This window comes from Triturus cristatus, chromosome 7 (genome assembly GCF_964204655.1).
Source record: "Triturus cristatus chromosome 7, aTriCri1.1, whole genome shotgun sequence".
Classification (NCBI taxonomy): domain Eukaryota; kingdom Metazoa; phylum Chordata; class Amphibia; order Caudata; family Salamandridae; genus Triturus; species Triturus cristatus.
In genome coordinates this window covers 1,176,625,621-1,176,640,463 of record NC_140590.1, presented here as the reverse complement: position 1 = coordinate 1,176,640,463, position 14,843 = coordinate 1,176,625,621, and the positions used below count along the sequence as shown (strand labels likewise).

Here is a 14,843-nt window from a genome sequence, read left to right as displayed (position 1 = left end):
CAGCCCAGACCGTTGAATTGCCTTTGCGTTTGTTTGCTTATTTATGGTTAAATGAAAGGCAGCACATCGGCGCCTTATTTTCATAATATTTAGCATTTTGATGTAGTATAATTGCCTGAATTCATATTGCCTTGCCCGGGCTCCCCCACCCACTCAGAGATGGAACCCAGAATGCATCTGTGTAATGAAGGTAATATAATTATCTAAGCAGCTTTGGAAGGGAAACTGTATTTACTGAGTCTAGGTTTATTAATTCAGAACTTCGCCAACTGCTCCTTTGCTATTGTTTTATTCGTCTTGGTACGGCTGTTTCCTTCCTTCTTTATTAGAACACGAAGAGCAGAGATCTATTAGGGTGCCTGCTCCTTCTTATTAGATTGTGTGAAACTCTATTTTCCTGTGCTTAACAAAAGTAGGCCCGAATTAGGCCTAAAGGCACCTTTAATCTTAATTACTTTATTCCTACTTGACTTCAAGTGTTAGGTCATTTAAATGTATTATTATTTTAACTTCTCAAATTTGCTTGAAAATGCACCATTTGTCCACTCTTTTTTCAAAATTGTCTCGGGGGGAAAACCCCTCCCAAACCCCCCGTAAGTTGTTCGGGCTCGCACGCCATAGTGCAGTGTGACAATTATTTTACGCCTCACCACTTTAAAATTTCACCAGCCGCCACTGGGGGCTGAGGTATCCCCATCATAATTTTTTATAACGATGGTTATATTCATAGCTTTTTTACATATAGGTGTTTAGTAAATTACACGAACATGGAGCTAGAACTGTACGCTTACACGGGTATTAGTCAAAATAAATCATTGGTAATATTTTTATAAGTGCTTACCTCAGGGAGATGTGTATTTCACAAGCAAAAAGTCACATTCTTTGCCCACATTTTCTCCGGCAAAGCAGTGTGGCCAGGTCCTGAAAAGTTATCTGTACTGCAAAAATGCTTTTACATGCAGATGTCTCGGATAAATGATCACTTCTAGGGGTGAGTAGCTACTGTTCTCTCTATATAAAGGAATTTGCCGCCATAAGTGCACCTCTCAGAGAACTGACCAAACAGAGGCAACCATCCATTTGGTATCCCGAGTGTTCAGATGCATTTTGATAAATTAAGAATGAAGTAGACACAACTAACCACACGGTGCACTTTGATCCTAGCCTGTGAATTTAACTGATTGTTGATGCTATCCTAGAGGGATAAGAACGATCCTAACACTACAGATATATTGAAGGAAAATAATGTCAAATACTACCAGAAGCCTAGAAGACATTGAACAGGCCTATTCCATGCCATAGAGAACAAGCCTGGATGTTTTGAGAACAGGATCACATGTTCCTAACCAAGAAGTCCATTACAGTTATTAGTGATCATCAAGCACTACTCACTGTATTCATGGCAACCCTCAGGCGAAAGTACCACCTGGCATAGGACAGTGGAGAAAACTGAGCGGTAGTAGTGGACCTGAATGGGAAAATTACAGCATCTCGTAAAATACTTTATATGAATCAAATTGTTTACTACCTTGAACGGACTTGTGTTTGGGGCACCTTTGTGGAATACCGGCGAGGGAGCTTACCAGGGACTTCCTCTTTGATTAATTACGGCGGCTCATCTTTTCAGTGTATCATGACTTGAGTATTGACTTATATATTTGATATCAGTTCGCCGGTTTTCATTCTTGTTCTTGAAATCAATCTTGGATTTAACTTTGAAACCGATATTGTCATGACTTAGTTGGAGTAGCAGAATAGTTTGAGCCGTTAAGTATGGGCATTCATGAATATTTGCAACTGCACGTGAAAATCATTAGGATTAGGAAAACTGAATTGCTTTGAAAAAGTCTTAAAAAAGACGAAACACGTGTTGGCTGATCGCTTGCTGGAAGTTTTAATGTGCAGAATAAATCAACAGTGAAAACTTGGAGAAGCATTTGGATTTTATTACTGTCGTTTATGGAAAAAAGTATCTGTGTGTTCCATTACTATGATTGACAACACATATTGGGTTTTAATTTCACACTTATGAATATCCATTACTTTTATGGCTATAAAAACTGTTTAGGAGGGTGTTGGATGCAGTTCTATTGAATGTTTATAGGACGATAGAGATATAACTGAGGAAAACTCGCAACTGTTCAGAGGACTTCTCAGGACACTTTCTCCCAACAGTGACATCTAGATCCTCTGATGATGAAGATTACATCAATTTTCTTGTGTGCTAATCTGATTGCAAGAGAGTGAACCTAGAAGAAATTTAACAAATTCTTCCATGCATGGTGGCAACAGAAGCTGTTTAGGGAAAAAAGTTTAGTTCGGGAAGAAAGTTTAGTTGCTTTGGTTAGAGATGATGGGTCTGGGTCCCTTGCTCACTATGCCACTGAATTCAAGCTAGCCTGGCTGATGAAGGGTGTTACCCAGAAACTGGTCCCAGGATGCCTGTTTCCGGTTCAGGGAAGACCTGGCTTGGCAGTTTGGGCTGGACTGTTCCCATGAGACACAGGTCAAGATTAATTTGCATATAGCTGGGTCTGAACTGAGGTGGCGGAGTGAGCTAAAGAATGATGATGGATTCAACCCATATCTGTGACTGGGGGTGAGTGTCTCAAAAGTTTCAGCGCTCCGTCCATCATCTCCTTGTGTTTGCTTTGTTCGCCCTAAATTGGCATGGTATGTCCAGACGTGGGTCCCTTGCTCACTTTACCACTGGATTCAAGCTAGCCTGGCTATGGAAGGGTGTTACCCAGAAACCGGTACCAGGATGCTTGTTTACGGTTCAGGGAAGAATTGGCTTGGCAGTTTGGGCTGGACTGTTCCCATGAGGCACAGGGTCAAGACTGATTTGCATATAGCTGGGTCTGTACTGAGGTGGCAGAATGATATAAAGAAAGATGATGGATTCAACCCAGATCTGTGACTGGGGATGAATGTCTGAAAAGTTTCAGCACTCCGTCCATCATCTCCTTGTGTTTGCTTTGTTCGCCCTAAGTTTGCAGGGTATGTTCAGACGTGGGTCCCTTGCTCACTTTACCACTGAATTCAAGCTAGCCTGGCTGAGGAAGGGTGTTACCCAGAAACCGGTCCCAGGATGCTTGTTTCCGGTTCAGGGAAGACCTGGCTTGGCAGTTCAGGCTGGACTGCTCCCATGAGGCACAGGGTCAAGACTGATTTGCATATAGCTGGGTCTGAACTGAGGTGGAGGAGTGAGCTAAAGAATGATGTTGGATTCAACCCAGATCTGTGACGGAGGAGGGTGAGTGTCTGAAAAGTTTCAGCACTCTGCCCATCATCTCCTTGTGTTTGCTTCCCACCTTCCTAAGCTTGACAGAGCGTTTGCCTCCTGCAGGATGTCATGCCAGGTAGCTTCCTCATCCTAAGAAGGCTGATGCCTTGCTTATGTCTAGCATGGCCACCTCCATCTTTGCTGTTATGGTGCTTTCCAGAGACAAGTACGGCGATCACTGTGGGGTTGTCAGGTTCACTTCCTTCATACAATGTTTTTGGCTGCTGTCTTCCTTTGATCTGTCATGGCTGCTGCCTCAGGACTGGTATGGCCGTCAGCCCCCTCAGTCTGCCAAGAACTAGAAAGACCTCTCTAGTCTTCAAAGTTCTTAGAGGCAAGTATTGAATATCAAACTTGACAACCAGAGAAATGTAGATGTAAATTTTATACTTGTATAGCGCACTACTCACCTGCAAGGGTCTCAAGGCGCTTGTACGAATACCGCTGTGGAACCCATCCTGGCTTTCCCTGTGAGGCGTCCACTCCTGGGCACCCCCAAGGTGGAGGCCAGGCATCCTTAGCGTTGTGGGGGCCGTTGTGGAGATTAAGCAAGCTATTGCCCAGAGTTGCCGAGTGGGACTCCATGATTGGAATAGGCACCCAGGCGAGAATTATCAGGTCCGTGGAGTTTTTGAGCCCAAGACCCGCCGAGGCAGGGAATTGAACTATGGTCCCGGGCTAGACCTCTGCATCAGGGTCTGCGGCTCTAATCATTGAGCCACACTTCTCCACTAGAAGAAATTATGTTACACAAAACTAGACACCAGTGATGACAAAAATGTGAACTTAATAGTATAACGCCAAAAGCTCATTAATATACTCATCACAACAATCACACTGAACCGATAAAATATGCAGCTGTCCAGATTAAATGTAGGAAACTTATCACTCCGAAGGGATGGATCTCAGCTGTGAGGTATCCACAGCTAAGGAATCTGCCCTCAATAGGGCTCCCCTATCTGTATAGGATCTACATTTGCACATCTGTTTCTAGTACTTTTCATTAGACTGGTATAGAGCCTTCTGAACATGACCTTGCTGCGACATCCAAATGCGAGAGTCTCGTGCTCAGTAAGTCTTTAGGTCTCTGTTAACATCTGTTGCGCCCACCTTCAATGGAGACCGACCCCCTCGCCAGGCCTGTCCGCCTCCACGCCACCTCCCTGTCATGGCTGCCCTTCTGTAGCCTGCCTCGGGCCTGTCATGGCGGCTCAGGGCGCCTGCGACTTCCTTAAAAGGGCTTATATGAAGCGGCTGAGAACAGTTCCCTGCCCCCGTGTCCCTGTGCGTGACGGTGTGGCGAGGCCTGGGGTGGGGGCCCCGGTGGGGGCTGGTTTCACAATGAGTACAGCGCGCTCTCTCCTCGGGCAGGAAGCTGCGGTCGGGCCTTGCAACTTCTGCATTTCACAAATGTCCTCATCGCCTCAGAGGCTGCGGAAGGATAAAAACCTGATAGTAGGTGCACTCGTCAAAGGAGCCTCTGGCAGACCGCAGCGATAACAGTCTCTTCCGGGATCTCAGGTGCATCGCGAGAACAACCTGCGCAGGAATCCATAGCAGGGGCCTAGAAAGAGCAGCATCCCGTGCAGTGACCCGCTGTGCTAACAGAGGCAATACCCTTGTCTGGAACCTATGATTCCACCGAACAGGAACAGCAATGTGTGCGGGAGCCTATAGCGTCATCAGAGAGGCTGGGCTGTGCCTAAACCTGTAATGCCATTGACTGGGAAGAGTATTATGCGGAGGAGCCTATAGTGACGTCACTGAGGGGATGAGAAACAGCAGGAGCCTCGGGTGCAGCCACATAGAGAACAGCAACCCCTGCAGGAGCCTCTAGTATAATACAAACACAAAAGAACAGCAACAAATACAGAGCCATTAATGTGGCCATAGACAAAATAATCTGTAAAAAAGCGTACAGTACCATCAGAGAGAGAACGGCAACCTGTGCTGGAACCAGAATTCACCCAAAGTGAGAACAATAACATGTGTATAGGAGACTCTATTACTACAAAAGAAAGGACAGCCTATACATAAGTCTATGGTTGCACCAGTGCCACCCAGGGTGGTACGTCTGTTCTGTAACCAGTGTACCCATAGCGTGATTAACGGCAGAACTACCACCAGCACCACGACCTTCCATCCAACCTGTGAGGAATAATTGTGCTGGAGTCTAAAATCCAGCTACAGAAAACAGCAACCCATTCAGGAACCTACCATTCAAAATCTGAAAGGAAAAGTGCACAGGGATAGAAGAAACCTTCACCAAGAGACCAACAACGACGCAGGAACTCAGCAAACCAACAAGTAGATCAACAACCTGTTTAGGGATCCAACATACTACCGCAGAGATCAATAACCTTTCCAGCAACCCAATAAAACACCAAAGAGGGATCATTTACCTACGCAGATCAACAGCCTGCTCAGGGGCCCAATAGACTACCACGCAGAGATCAACAAGCTGCGCAAGAACTCATCAAACCACTACAAAGAGATCTACTGCATGTTCAGGAACCCAACAAACCACCACAGAGAGATCAATAATTTGTAAGTGACCAAACAAACCACAGCAGAGAGAACAGCAACCCGTGCAGTGATCCAATAAACCACCAGAAGCAAGCAAAAACCTGTGCAGGGATCCAGAAACCAACCCAGTGCAGAGGCCTGTGAATCATCCACCGAAAGCACCTTTAGCTTAGGAATCCATTTTCAAAGCACACAACCGGTGCAGAGATTCCAGACTCTGCTAACATGGTGTTCTGGTGGCCTCTTCTCAGCCTTGTCCTGCTGGTGTGTGCAACCCCGGGTCTTCCAACCGATGTGGGGAGTCCCAACTACAGAGACCAGGAATTCATCCAAAAATGTCTCGACGACCACAACTCAGCTCGTGGCCTGGTGTCTCCACCCGCCACTAACATGCAACACTTGTCCTGGGACACCACATTGGCTTCCACAGCCCAGGCCTGGGCTGAGAAATGCATCTTTGGCCACAATGGCGACTTAAAGATACGTGGAAAGCTTCACCCAAAGTTTGACAGAGTTGGGGAAAACATTTGGATTGGGACTGGGAGCTACACTAGGCAGATCTCACCCACACAGAGTTGGGTTTCAGAGGTGAAGGACTACCGCTATGACGCTAATAGTTGTTCCCCAGGCTCAGCCTGCGGCCACTACACGCAGGTCGTCTGGGCCGAAACCTACAAAGTGGGATGTGGGGCCCATATTTGCCCGAAGGTCCAAAACGTCCCGGACTGGAAAGATGTACTCGTGTTCGTGTGCAATTACGGCCCAGCTGGAAATAACGGGCGGCTTCCCTACACGGCAGGAGTCTCGTGCAGCAAGTGCCCAGGCGGAGATACGTGCAAGGGCAACCTGTGCGTAAACCCAGATCGCGATGGGGTCGAAGGTCATGACACCGGTGAACCTGGTGCCGGGGCAGCTCCTGCCGGTTCAGGTTGCTGTTTGGCTCTCTGGTGGTTGGTGCTCGTGTGTGCATGTCTGACAGCTTAAGAGGCGCCTAGTAGCTCCATGCAGCCAAAGGTTATTTTTAAACTAGTTGACTAAATTTATATGGAACATTTTGAAGCACAGAGGGGTAAGGGCAGTTTAACAGGTCAATGTCTTTGAAAGGCCAATAAACCCTTGCATAGTTAGTCACATCACATTTGCTGCCTTATACGTGACTGCCTCTGCCCCAGCCCAACCAGCCTTTCAGAAACACTTGCCTTTCTGAAAATCAACCCTCTGCTTTCCGAAGCTCGTGCAGGCTACTTCGGAAGAGCGTTTCCTTTTTTATGCTTTGTCATGTTCAACCGCTTAAGAGCAAAATGATTAATACAAGACCATGTGCTAAAATAAATCTTTATTATTCATGTTATGCAACATTTTCAGAGCTGTGTCAACATCTACCCCATTGGTCTGTGTATTTTTAAGAGGGAAACGCATCATTTATATCTTGCCTGTCTGGTCTCACAAGAGGGAACTTTTGAGAGGAAAAGATTTCTCTTTAGCGCACACAATATTATTAATTTAATTCACCTGGTACAATATGAACTATTCCTCTCTCACCCATAACTATGCCCATCCCTTTTCCTAAAGTGTCCACAGATCCCTCCGCTTCCACCTCATCCCTTCGCTTTGAACTTGTGCCCCACTTCCGGGATATCACCATTCCGTTCCTATTTCCCTGTCAAACATAGTAGCCAAATTTTAACCTATCCATTCACCCGTCCCAAAAATGTTCTATTATTTGGGATTGACCTCGTGATCTCCTTCCCTCCTGGCCCTCCGCTCCCCTATGCAGGTCCCAGGGCCAATCATTTCCTCTCCCTGCAGTGACAGACATTCACCTCACCAGCCCTCTCCAGGCCACAGGCTAGGGCGTGGTCCACAGACAGTGCTGAATTTGAGACAGTGGTTGCAGGTGGGGCCCACCAGCACTTATTTTTGGAGACCTGGACTTATTTTTCATCATCAGACTTTGACCAAGAACAGGAAAAAGGCAGAAAAGGGATAAAGAATTAGGAACAGAAATACAGAAAAGCAGTGACAATGCAGAGACAAGGAAGAGAGCAGGGATGAAAAGGAATCTGCAAGAGAGAGTTAGAAGGGCCGGGAGTGTCTAGTGGTGAATGAAAGAGGCATGGGGTGGAATTAAGACTAAGCAATCTTGGTATTAGGTAACTAAGAGGTTCGGCAGTGCTGGCAATGAGCTCCTAAGAAAAACTTAGAGCAAGGGAGGTATTCTTATACAAATGGAGCACAGTGGCGTAACATTAGCCCATGCCGAGTGGAGGGGCCCCCGAGCTCCAAGGGGCCCCCTCTGGCACTGTGCATGGGCAGTGGGCCCCTGGCCAGAGAGCTCCTAACTGAGTCCAGGGGCTTGGGGATCACACCATGTACTTTGCAGGGGGACCTCCTCAAGTTTCGTTACGCTACTGATTAAGCACTGTGCACAGGTGCGTTTTCAACACATACAGAAGGCCAGGTGAATGCTTCATGACCTGCTGAAGAGCTGCAAGAAGAGACGCACCTCGCTGTTGAGCCAGCCTAGGGTAATATTTCCAGCAGTGGTGGACAATCCATCAGAGGGATGAGTGAGCTGCTCTCATGCTGGAAAACCAACGAAATGGTGCCTGGCTTAACTTGGTGCCAGAAGGTCTCTAGAGTTGTACACTAAGAGTCAGCCATTTTGTACAGGATCTGGAAGCTATCCATGCAGTAGGATCTCAGGGTCTTACGCTGTACTTTCTGATCAGCAAGACGGTAATGTGTCTCCACGGTTAAATGGCCCTTCCAACCCCCTAATTAAATTGCGTTTTTTATTCAGTTCTTTCACCCTCCAGGCCAATGGCGCCTGCTCGCATTGCTTGGAAGGGGGGCGGGAGTGGAGGGTGGAGGGAACACAAAAAAATGAAATACAAAAAAAAATTGCACTTACCTTCCGCGACGGCCGCTGCATTGCTCCTCTCTCCCAATCCTCGACTGCGGCTGCACACTGCTGCACAGATGCCAATCCAGGTTCTTCTCTCATGCTGGGAATATTATTCCCAGCATGAGAGAAGCACTGGGATTCGTCTGAGCAGCCTGGTTTGCCTCTCAGACAGTGCCTTGGAGCCTGTGGCATTTTTCCAACCTGGCTGTGGAACACAGCTGGGTTGGAGAAACCTAAGTATGCATGACGGTTTGGCCGGCCTAAGACGGCCGGCCAAACTGACATGCGCATTTAAAAATGCCCACCGCCCCTACCCCTGCCATGCTTGTCGCGAGAGGATTGCCTGGCCCCGCCCCCCTGAAAGTCACGCCGACAGTCGATAACACGAAGCAAAAATAAAATGATAATAAAAGGCCTTTATTATCATTTTCTTATTCATCTTTTCAGGGGGGCGGCACTCCTCTGCCATTACGGAGGAGCCGCCCTTGCTCCAGGTAGATGTTTTTGTTCAGTGCCTGGTTAAGAAAAGGTGGGGAAAGTACTTCCTGTCCAATGGACCAGTCATATGGCTAGAAAACAGGCTGGAATACCAGAGTGGCCAAGACATCTGTCAGAAACAATGGTACCAAATACCATGGGGGACGTCATCAAGCTCAAGCCGCAACAGTGGGTCCCCTCGCTTCTCAATGTCTGCATTGAAGGGACAGTGAAGTGTCCAGCAAGAGAAGAAAAATGTAAAGTGAGAAATAATTGCACACTGAAGAGTCACATATCTCCAAATCATCCAGAACTCAAAAATGTATAAACATCTGTTGTGGTTCTTAACACCTCAGTAAGTGTGAGAAATGTCCTAGAGGAGTTTACCTCATTTAGACAACATCACTGGCCTATTGTCTTCACCATAGAACCTAAGAGTGCATCATCATGAACGTGGTGGGGTCCTCTTGTGATTTTGTGACCATACATTTTGCAGTGTAGGCACGAGCTATTGTAAACAGGCCTTGCACTATACTGTACATATGCTTTTATATGTAAATCAAAAACACAAAGTGGAGATTGGCAATGCAAAGATGTAAAGTAACTTAACTGTTTGGGATAGAAAGTAATATTAATAAATTTTTGAAAATATGCAAATGTTGATGTAATTATGCGAGCTGCACTGAATAAGTGTTCTGCAGTTATTTCTTTCCTTATCTTTTGATTGAATTCAACTGAGCTCTTATACATTTTGTTTGAAACCTTGTAGAAGTGAACTCGAGAACACTGCTGTACGTTTGTTGTCATGATGAAGGCTCATTCAGCTTGCAAAAGAGCTGAAACAATAATATTCCTACTGATATGATAGGTTTGCCCCTTTAATTTAGCATCAATTACCAACATATCATAAGTACAATAACGAGTTGTAGAAATGTGTTTATATTTTGCTTGTTCTTATTAAATGATATATGTAACTAACACAACACCTCTCGTTTCATGGTGTCACTTTTTCAGTGGAAACTGTAGTTCAAATAATCATCGTCCTTCTATAAACACTTTCTTTTTTACTTTAGATAATAAACTGTTTTAAAATGACACACCTTGCTGGATTGACTCATTAAGGCTCTTTGTCTTGAAATAATTAAAAGTGAAAAAACATAAAATGTATGAAATGTGTTAAATACCCAGGTGCACTAGGTTCAACCCTATATCCCTTTATTGTTTGTTAGCCCCTCTATCATGCAGACCCTGCTGGCCAATAGACACTTTGGAGCAGTGGCCCTACCCAAAAGCAGTGGTGGCATGACCTCGCATACTGCAAAGAACAATTGGAACTCTATGCGGAAGAACCACCAGGGCCTTCACGGCGAAGGACACTTGGGCCCCCTCAAAAAGCCTATCTGCTTTCAGCCCAGGAGGGGCAATGGGGGGTGGCAATATCAGACAGTGGCATTTATTATCTGTATGTGTGTTTCATTTTCTGCCACCATTTACTCATCTTTAAAGTTTGGGAAGTGATGTTGCAAAGGGAAAGTGTACCTCCTGTAGGGCTAGTGGAAGTTGTGGTTGCTGTGTGGTTGTCAGTTCTGTATGTTCTGAAAAAGCAAATAAAAACAAATAAGTACTACCATGCAGATCCTACATGTCTGAGTACTTAGTATCGATAAGTTAAAGTGATCCGTGTGAAATGCAAGAATAGCGCTTTCGTAAGAAGGTGTGTGGGCGGGTGTGTTCTTCAGCTCCTTTATTCAGCACCTCAGTCACAGTCGCCAGCAACTGCCACAATTCAAACCTCCACAACATCATGGAATCCCATAAGGTGTTCCAACTCAGAACCCTAGGCAAGGTTCCATCCAACCAAAACTCCGCAGGCAGGACGCCACAACACTGGCCTACAGTGAGTTGTTCAACTTCTGGTATACCGACCTCGCTAACCAAAGGTGCGACCCCACCCTATTATGATCATCATTGAATCCCCTGGGGTGTTCCAGCTTTGAACACTAGGCAAGCTTCCCTCCAGCCAAACCTCTGCAGGCAGGACACCACAACCCTGTCTGAAAGTGAGTTGTTCAACTTTTGGAATACCAACCTCACTAACCAGAGGTGTGACCCCACCCTCTTACGATCATCATGGAATCCCCTGGGGTGTTCCAGCTCGGAACACTAGGCAAGGTTTCATCCAGCCAAAACTCTGCAGGCAGGACGCCACAACCCTGTCCTACAGTGAGTGGTTCAACTTCTGGTATACCGACCTCACTAACCAGAGATGCGACCCCACCACCTTATGATCATCATGGAATCCCCTGGGGTGTTCCAGCCCGGAACACTAGGCAAGGTTCCGTCCAGCCAAAACTCTACAGGCAGGACGCCACAACCCTGCCCTACAGTGAGTTGTTCATCTACTGGTATACCAAACTCACTAATCAGAGTTGCGACCCCGCCCTCTTATGATCATCATGGAATCCCCTGGGGTGTACCAGCTCGGAACACTAGGCAAGGTTCCATCCAGCCAAAACTCTGCAGGCAGGATGCCACAACCCTGCCCTACAGTGAGTTGTTCATCTTCTAGCATATTGACCTCGCTAACCAGAGGCGGGACCCCGCCCTCTAATGATCATCATGGAATCCCCTGAGGTGTTCCAGCTCGAAACACTAGGCACGGTTCCATCCAGCCAAAACTCCGCAGGCAGTACGCCCCAACCCAGTCCTACAGTGAGTTGTTTATCTTCTGGTATATCGACCTCGCTAACCAGAGGTGCGACCCAGCCCTCTTATGATCATCATGGAATCCCCTGGGTTGTTCCAGATCAGACACTAGGCAAGGTTCCATCAAGTCAAAACTCCGCAGGCAGGACGGCACAACCCTGTCCTACAGTGAGTTGTTCAACTTCTGTTGTACCGAACTCGTTAACTAGAGGTGTGACCCCGCCCTCTTATGATCATCACGGAATCCCCTGGAGTGTTCCAGATCAGAACACTAGGCAAGGTTCCATCCAGCCAAAACTCTGCAGGCAGGATGCCACAACCCTGCCCTACAGTGAGTTGTTCAACTTCTTGTATACTGATCTCGCTAACCAGAGGTGCGACCCCGCCCTCTTATAATCATCATGGAATCCCCTGGGGTGCTCCAGCTCAGAACACTAGGCAAGGTTCCATCCTGCCAAATCTCCGCAGGCAGGACATCACAAACCTGTCCTACAGTGAGTTGTTCAACTTCTGATATACCGGCTTCGCTAACCAGAGGTGCGACCCTGCCCTCTTACGATCATCATGGAATCCCCTGGGGTGTTCCAGCTCAGAACACTAGGCAAGGTTCCATCCAGCCAAAACTCTGCAGGGCGAACGCCACAATCCTGTCCTACAGTGAGTTGTTCAACTTCTGGTATACCGACCTCGGTAGCCAGAGGTGTAGCCCTCCCTCTTATGATCATCATGGAAGCCCCTGGGGTGTTCCAGCTCGAAACCCTAGACAAGGTTCCATCCAACCAAAACTCTGCAGGCAGGACGCCACAACCCTGTCCTACAGTGAGTTGTTCAACTTCTGGTATACCGACCTCGCTAACCAGAGGTGTAGCCCTCCCTCTTATGATCATCATGGAATCCCCTGGGGTGTTCCGGCTCAGAACACTAGGCAAGGTCCCATCCAGCCAAAACTCTGCAGGCAGGACGGCACAACCCTGTCCTACAGTGAGTTGTTCAACTTCTGGTATACCGACCTCGCTAACCAGAGATGTAGCCCTCCCTCTTATGATCATCACGGAATCCCCTGGAGTGTTCCAGATCAGAACACTAGGCAAGGTTCCATCCAGCCCAAACTCTGCAGGCAGGATGCCACAACCCTGCCCTACAGTGAGTTGTTCAACTTCTTGTATGCTGATTTCGCTAACCAGAGGTGCGACCCCGCCCTCTTACGATCATCATGGAGTCCCCTGGGGTGTTCCAGCTCAGAACACTAGAGAAGGTTCCATCCTGCCAAATCTCCGCAGGCAGGACATCACAAACCTGTCCTACAGTGAGTTGTTCAACTTCTGATATACCGGCTTCGCTAACCAGAGGTGCGACCCTGCCCTCTTACGATCATCATGGAATCCCCTGGGGTGTTCCAGCTCAGAACACTAGGCAAGGGTCCATCCAGCCAAAACTCTGCAGGGCGAACGCCACAATCCTGTCCTACAGTGAGTTGTTCAACTTCTGGTATACCGACCTCGGTAGCCAGAGGTGTAGCCCTCCCTCTTATGATCATCATGGAAGCCCCTGGGGTGTTCCAGCTCGAAACCCTAGACAAGGTTCCATCCAACCAAAACTCTGCAGGCAGGACGCCACAACCCTGTCCTACAGTGAGTTGTTCAACTTCTGGTATACCGACCTCGCTAACCAGAGGTGTAGCCCTCCCTCTTATGATCATCATGGAAGCCCCTGGGGTGTTCCAGCTCAGAACCCTAGACAAGGTTCCATCCAACCAAACCTCTGCAGGCAGGACGCCACAACCCTGTCCTACAGTTAGTTGTTCAACTTCTGGTATACCAACCTCGCTAACCAGAGGTGCAACCCAGCCCTCTTATGATCATCATGGAATCCCCTGGTGTGTTCCAGCTCAGAACACTAGGCAAGGTTCCATCCAACCAAAACTCTGCAGGCAGTACGCCCCAACCCAGTCCTACAGTGAGTTATTTATCTTCTGGTATATCGACCTCACTAACCAGAGGTGCGACCCCACCCTCTTGCGATCATCATGGAATCCCCTTGGTTGTTCCAGATCAGACACTAGGCAAGGTTCCATCCAGCCAAAACTCTGCAGGCAGGATGCCACAACCCTGTCCTACAGTGAGTTGTTCAACTTCTGTTGTACCGAACTCGTTAACTAGAGGTGCGACCCCGCCCTCTTATGGTCATCACGGAATCCCCTGGGGTGTCCATCTCAGAACACCAGGCAAGGTTCCATCCAGCCAAAACTCTGCAGGCAGGATGCCACAACCCTGCCCTACAGTGAGTTGTTCAACTTCTGGTATACTGACCTCGCTAACCAGAGGTGCGACCCCACCCTCTTATGATCATCATGGAATCCCTGAGGTGTATCAGCCTGGAACACTAGGCAAGGTTCGATCCAGCCAACACTCCGCAGGCAGGATGCCACAACCCTGCCCTACAGTGAGTTGTTCAACTTCTAGTATACCGACCTCACTAACCAGAGGTGCAACCCCACCCTCTCATGATTATCATGGAATCCCCTGTGTTGTTGCAGCTCATTACCCTTGACAAGGTTCCATCCAGCCAAACCAAAACTCCGCAGACAGGACGCCACAACCCTGTCCTACAGTGAGTTGTTCAACTTCTGGGGTACCGACCTCGCTAACCAGAAGTGCGACCCCGCCCTCTTATGATCATCATGGAATCCCCTGGGGTGTTCCGGCTCAGAACACTAGGCAAGGTCCCATCCAGCCAAAACTCTGCAGGCAGGAAGGCACAACCCTGTCCTACAGTGAGTTGTTCAACTTCTGGTATACCGACCTCGCTAACCAGAGATGTAGCCCTCCCTCTTATGATCATCACGGAATCCCCTGGAGTGTTCCAGATCAGAACACTAGGCAAGGTTCCATCCAGCCCAAACTCTGCAGGCAGGATGCCACAACCCTGCCCTACAGTGAG

The 14,843-nt window shown here is 47.7% G+C and overlaps 1 long non-coding RNA gene and 1 pseudogene across 3 annotated transcripts in view; one reads left to right on the top strand and one right to left on the bottom strand.

Annotated features, from left to right (window-relative positions):
* Window positions 1-14,843, bottom strand: part of LOC146811376 (uncharacterized) — a 316,012-nt gene that overhangs the window by 113,588 nt on the left and 187,581 nt on the right. The gene's annotated exons all lie outside the window — the stretch shown is intronic.
* LOC146811378 (GLIPR1-like protein 1 pseudogene) lies at window positions 4,747-10,289 on the top strand (annotated as a pseudogene). The gene is made up of 2 exons (XR_014966717.1): window positions 4,747-8,806; window positions 8,840-10,289. The product of XR_014966717.1 is annotated as a GLIPR1-like protein 1 pseudogene (transcript).